This window comes from Narcine bancroftii, chromosome 5, assembly GCF_036971445.1.
Source record: "Narcine bancroftii isolate sNarBan1 chromosome 5, sNarBan1.hap1, whole genome shotgun sequence".
Lineage (NCBI taxonomy): Eukaryota > Metazoa > Chordata > Chondrichthyes > Torpediniformes > Narcinidae > Narcine > Narcine bancroftii.
In genome coordinates, this window is record NC_091473.1 from 126,952,351 (window position 1) to 126,959,669 (window position 7,319).

Below are 7,319 nucleotides of genomic sequence, written 5' to 3' on the forward strand. Positions count from 1 at the left end.
AAATTGTCTCTCTATCATAATAATTTAAACAACGGACCAGAACAGGTCTTGGATTCTGTCCTGAAAAAGGCTTTCTTCTCAGAGCTCGGTGAGCATGTTCCAGTATTAAACCTTCCAGGAACTTATCTTGTCCTAACACTTGTGGAATCAAATCGGTAAAAAAATTTCTTGGATCTGGTCCTTCTATATCTTCTGGCAAGCCAATAATTTTTACATTGTTCCATCTAGACTGATTCTCCAAATAATCAACCTTTTTCGCTAAATTTTTATTATGGATTTGTAAAGTTTCAATTGTTTTATTTACGTCTTGTATTTGATCTTGTACCTCAACTATACCTTGGTCACAAACATCAAGTCTTTCATTCGTTTCAAGCTTAAAAGCTCCATAATCAACCATCTGTTGAGTATTAATGTCCACCAAGGTATTAAGCTTAATATTAACTTGAACCAAAAATTTACCTATCTCTTTAATTGAAGAAGATAACTTAAATTCAAGATTCTTGATAAGCATATCAACCAGAATAGATTCAGACAAAATAAGATCCTGCTGTATCTGAGTAGCCAGAGGGTCTTCTAATCCTTCCCTTAGTTTAACTGCTTTCCTTGCAGTACGACTCCGTGTAGAAACCCCTGCCACAACCTCCTCAGCAGTATCAAAAGCATTACATCAAGATCTGTTGAAGTCTTCATAACTGGTGGTGCATTTCGCAGCGCCACCGCTACATCGATCGGTGGACATCTCTTTAAAGTTGGGTCTTCAACTGGCGGCATCCCAGCTGTTTCAAGTGTCAAAAATTCAGTGACAGTGCTCATAGCGGGCGTTGATTGAAATACACGCGTCTGGCTAGCCCTTTGTTCCAAAGGCTGCCGGGCGCCATCTTTAAAGAGCCCTACCGGTACAGAGCGGAGCTCCTTTGCCGAATCCTCTTGGATCCATTCCACGCTGAGTCCTGGCTTATTGTAAACAGGTAGGCTCAGATAACTTCGGGAAATGTAATTTCTTAGCGATCTGTTGCCGTTTTCTTTTACTTTTTTTCAGCAATTGTACCATTAGAAGCGAGTTCAACACCTCTAACTATTTATAATTTTTTTAGAAAGTTTTAACGGGCACTTATAGACAAAACAATAACAAAGAGTCAGGAGAGGACTGGAAGGCACGTCTGCTCCTTACGCCATCTTGCCATGCCCCCCCCCAACCCCCGCTTTCGTGAGAGTTAAGGGTGCAAATTCAATATCATCAGGGTGCTTAATTCTCGCGCATCCGCCAACCGAATTCCAATATACGAACCCACCGCTCATGCACCCAGGAATCAAGATGGCTGTGCCCAACCTCAGACCCAGGGACACTGTCTGACAATGTAAATTTGGACCAGAACGTGGAAAGATTTGCCCAAAAATAGGAGTCACGTGATGGAGTAGTGGCCGGTCAGGGAATTCCAGCTCTCTCCCGAAAAGTTTAAAAAAAACACACAAAGCACAAAGGTACAAGATTAAAATTTACAACAAGGTAAAAATAAAGGTGAGAAGAAAATGGCAGCGAAGAGAGAAAAGTCGAAAACAACGGGAAGAAAAGAGGAAGAAAGAACGTCGGAAGAAGAAGGTGAAGGCCTTACCTGTCCGAAGAGGCCCGCTACGGAGAGAGAAGCCCGCTCCCTCAGGTCAGTGGAAGTCCCGGGCTCGGGGCTACAAAAATGGCTCACAGAGCTGAGTAAAAGTGCGCAATCGCGCATGTGCGACTCCTTGCGCATGCGCGATGCGCATGAAAAAAAACACACTGACGGGAGGGGGGAACAGCTGCGGAGTCGATCTCCACAGCTGAGAGAGACACCTGCAGCACAGCAGCAGGTACAGAACACAGACAACAAGAAAGAAGAGGGTAAAAAGAAAACAAGGAAACAACAGATGGTCAACCCAGAGGAAGAAGAACAGAAAGAATTGGAAGAGGAGAAAGGCAAGACAATGGATGTATCTTTTTTTAAAGAATATATGGAATCAGTGAAAGAATGGCAATTACAAGAATTTAATGAGATAAAAAGAAGAATTAAGAATGCAGAAGAAAAAATGAATAAAATAGAAATGGTCATGTCAGAGATAGGAAAAAGAATGGAAAATATGGAAGAAAGAGAAATAATTGTAGAAATGGAAGTAGAGGACTTAAAAGAGAAATTAGAAGACTCTAATAAAGTTAAAGAGGCTCATGAGCTGTTAGCTCAGAAGATAGATATAATGGAAAATTATAATAGAATCAATAATATAAAGATAGTGGGCCTTAAGGAAGATGAAGAAGGCAAGAATATGAGAGAATTTATAAAAGATTGGATCCCCAGGGTCCTAGGAAGACCAGAATTACAGGAAGAAATGGAAATAGAAAGGGCACATAGAACATTAGCCCCAAAACCACAGCCACAACAAAAACCAAGATCCATTTTAGTAAAATTCTTAAGATATACAAGAGAAAATATATAGGAGAAAGCAATGAAGAAAGTAAGAGAAGACAAAAAGCCACTGGAATATAAAGGTCAAAAAATTTTTTTCTATCCAGACATAAGTTTTGAACTCCTGAAGATGAAGGAGTTCAATACAGCAAAAACAATCTTATGGAAAAAAGGATATAAATTTATGTTAAAGTACCCAGCGGTACTTAAAATAGTTATTCCAGGGCAACAAAACAGACTATTCTCGGATCCAGAGGAAGCAAGAAAATTTGCAGAACAACTACAAAACAAGCAGAGAGATGAAGACATGTAATGAGAGTAAAAATGACCACAAACTATATGTATAGGGGTATATGTGTGTGTGTGTGTATATATATATATATATATATATATATATATATATATATGTGTATAGTGTGTATACATGAATGTATCCGTATTTAGAGGAAAATATATAGAGTATAGATAAGAATTAATAAGGGAGGGAAAGGGAATAGAGGGAATAAGGAGGGAATTAAAAGAGTGACCTTTGTTACATATGAAAATTGAAATCTTTTCCGGGGGGGGCTGGGTGGGGAGGAGTTACGGTCACTGCAAAATCAGTTGATGTTTGCGAGTGAATTCGCAAATCCAAATGGAGAGGGGAGATGTGGTTGCCCGACAAGGGATAAAGGGCAACTCAGGAGGGGGAGGGGAGAATTGGGTTAAAGAAGTTTTAAATAGGAGAATAAGGAAAATGTTTGATGTTTTAGAAATGTTGTCTTATAAAGTGTTCAAAACAAGAAAGCAGAAATGGATAAGAAGGAAAGGTGATGATGGAGAAACAGAAAGGGAAGATAAACAAAGTATGAAATGGCTACGCTGAGCTATATGACTTTAAATATTAACGGAATACATAACCAAATCAAAAGGAAGAAACTGCTAAATTTACTGAATAAAGAAAAAATTGATATAGCATTTGTGCAAGAAACACATTTAACTGAATTGGAGCACAAGAAATTAAAGAGAGATTGGGTAGGACACGTAACAGCAGCGTCGTAAAATTCAAAAGCAAGAGGAGTAGCTATATTAATTAGTAAAAATGTGCCAATTAAAATAGAAGAGGAAATAATAGATCCAGCAGGGAGATATGTAATGATAAAATGTCAGATATATTCGGAGTTTTGGAATCTACTCAATGTATATTCACGTAACGAAGAAGATCAAAATTTTATGCAAGATATTTTTTTGAAGATAGCAGATACGCAAAGGAACATATTAATAGGAGGGGATTTCAACCTGAATTTGGATTCAAATATGGACAAAACTTGGAAAAAAATTAACAGAAAGAACAAAGTAACCAAATTTATAATTAAATTGATGGAAGAAATGCAACTTTTGGATATACCCAAATGAAAAGGAATATTCATATTATTTGGGTAGACATAAAACATACTCAAGAATAGACCTATTTTTGTTATCAGCTCGTATGCAAGATAGAGTAAGAAAAACAGAATATAAAGCTAGAATATTATCGGACCATTCACCCTTGGTATTGACAATAGAGTTAGAGGACATCCCTCCAAGAATGTATAGATGGAGATTAAACTCCATGCTACTTAAAAGGCAGGATTTTAGAGAATTAATTGAAAGACAAATTAAAATGTATTTTGAAATAAATACGGAATCAGTGAAAGACAAGTTTATACTATGGGATGCAATGAAAGTGTTCATTAGAGGGCAAATAATAAGTTATGTAACCAAGATGAAGAAGGACTATAATCAGGAAACAGAGCAGTTGGAAAGGGAAATAGTAAATATAGAAAAAGAATTAGCAATGAAGGAAGATACAACTAAAAGAAGAGAATTGGCAGATAAAAAAATAAAATATGAAACACTACAAACATATAAGGTGGAGAAGAACATAATGAAGACAAAACAGAAATATTATGAACTAGGGGAAAAAAACGCACAAAATTTTAGCATGGCAGCTTAAGACAGAACAAGCTAAGAAAATGGTATTGGCATCAAGGAAAAAAGACAAACAAATCACATATAATCCAACGGAGATCAAGGAAAACTTTAGAGAATTCTATGAACAATTATACCAAACTGAAAGCGAAAGGAAAGAAGGCAAAATAGATGAATTTTTAACTAAAATTGAACTACCAAAATTACAAATAGAGGAACAAAATAAATTATTAGAACCATTTGAAATAGTAGAAATACAAGAGATAATAAAAAAATTACCAAATAATAAAACACCAGGAGAGGATGGATTCCCAATAGAATTCTATAAAACATTTAAAGACTTATTAATTCCTCCCCTCCTGGAAGTAATCAACCAGATTGATAAAACACAAAGCTTACCAGATTCATGTAAAACAGCAATAATTACAGTAATACTGAAGCAAAGGAAAGATCCGCTCGCACCAGAATTATTTATTCAAAGTAATGCAAAAATTCAGTTTACCAGAGAAGTACATTAATTGGATTAAAGCATTATATAAGGGGCCATTGGCGAAAGTGACAGTAAATGGATATATATCAAAGCAATTTAACTTAAGCAGGTCAACACGGCAGGGATGCCCACTATCACCCTTATTGTTCGCGTTAGCTATAGAACCACTAGCAGAACAGAAAATAATATAAAAGGAATAAAAATAAAAGACAAGGAATATAAAATCAGTTTATTTGCGGATGATGTTATAGTTCTTTGGCTTGGCTTCGCGGACGAAGATTTATGGAGGGGGTAAAAAGTCCACGTCAGCTGCAGGCTCGTTTGTGGCTGACAAGTCCGATGCGGGACAGGCAGACACGATTGCAGCGGTTGCAAGGGGAAAATTGGTTGGTTGGGGTTGGGTGTTGGGTTTTTCCTCCTTTGCCTTTTGTCAGTGAGGTGGGCTCTGCGGTCTTCTTCAAAGGAGGCTGCTGCCCGCCAAACTGTGAGGCGCCAAGATGCACGGTTTGAGGCGTTATCAGCCCACTGGCGGTGGTCAATGTGGCAGGCACCAAGAGATTTCTTTAGGCAGTCCTTGTACCTTTTCTTTGGTGCACCTCTGTCACGGTGGCCAGTGGAGAGCTCGCCATATAACACGATCTTGGGAAGGCGATGGTCCTCCATTCTGGAGACGTGACCCATCCAGCGCAGCTGGATCTTCAGCAGCGTGGACTCGATGCTGTTGACCTCTGCCATCTCGAGTACTTCGACGTTAGGGGTGTAAGCGCTCCAATGGATGTTGAGGATGGAGCGGAGACAACGCTGGTGGAAGCGTTCTAGGAGCCGTAGGTGGTGCCGGTAGAGGACCCATGATTCGGAGCCGAACAGGAGTGTGGGTATGACAACGGCTCTGTATACGCTTATCTTTGTGAGGTTTTTCAGTTGGTTGTTTTTCCAGACTCTTTTGTGTAGTCTTCCAAAGGCGCTATTTGCCTTGGCGAGTCTGTTGTCTATCTCATTGTCGATCCTTGCATCTGATGAAATGGTGCAGCCGAGATAGGTAAACTGGTTGACCGTTTTGAGTTTTGTGTGCCCGATGGAGATGTGGGGGGGCTGGTAGTCATGGTGGGGAGCTGGCTGATGGAGGACCTCAGTTTTCTTCAGGCTGACTTCCAGGCCAAACATTTTGGCAGTTTCCGCAAAGCAGGACGTCAAGCGCTGAAGAGCTGGCTCTGAATGGGCAACTAAAGCGGCATCATCTGCAAAGAGTAGTTCACGGACAAGTTTCTCTTGTGTCTTGGTGTGAGCTTGCAGGCGCCTCAGATTGAAGAGACTGCCATCCGTGCGGTACCGGATGTAAACAGCGTCTTCATTGTTGGGGTCTTTCATGGCTTGGTTCAGCATCATGCTGAAGAAGATTGAAAAGAGGGTTGGTGCGAGAACACAGCCTTGCTTCACGCCATTGTTAATGGAGAAGGGTTCAGAGAGCTCATTGCTGTATCTGACCCGACCTTGTTGGTTTTCGTGCAGTTGGATAATCATGTTGAGGAACTTTGGGGGACATCCGATGCGCTCTAGTATTTGCCAAAGCCCTTTCCTGCTCACGTCCTGATGTTATAGTATACTTAACAGAACCAGAACTATCAATAAAAGAATTATATAAGAAATTGAAGGAATATGGAGAAGTGTCGGGTTACAAGATTAACGTAAATAAAAGTGAAGCAATGCCAATGAATAATGCGGATTTCTCAAAATTTAAGAAGGAATCACCATTCAGATGGCAAATGCAAGCAATACGATACCTAGGTATACAAATAAATAAAAATCTCAGTCATCTATATAAACTCAATTATTATCCACTAATGAAAAAATTACAGGACGATTTAGGGCATTGGAAAGATTTACCATTAACACTAATAGGAAGGATAAACTGTATTAAAATGAACATTTTCCCAAGGATATTATACCTATTTCAGGCATTGCCAATACGCTTGACAGAGAAATTCTTCAAGGAGTTAAAGAAAATAATAAGGAAATTTTTATGGAAAGGGGGGGAAACTGAGGATAGCACTAGATAAATTAACAGAATGGTATAAACAAGGAGGCTTACAACTGCCAAACTTTAAAAATTATTATAGAGCCGCACAACTAAGATACCTATCAGATTTTTACCAAACAAGGGAAAAGCCAGATTGGACTAGATTAGAACTAGATAAATGGGATGAAAAATTGGTACAACGTAGGAGTTCTCCAGTATTACATCATCTACTCAATATTTGGAAGAAGATTCATGTAGAAAGGAATAAAACAAATTACCAATTACCAAAACTAATATTGACGCAAAATCAGTTACTCCCTTTTACAATAGATAACCTTTCCTTTAGAGAATGGGAGAAAAAAGGGATCAAAAGAATAGAAAATTGTTTTTCAGGAAATAGATTATTATCCTTTGAACAAATGAAAGA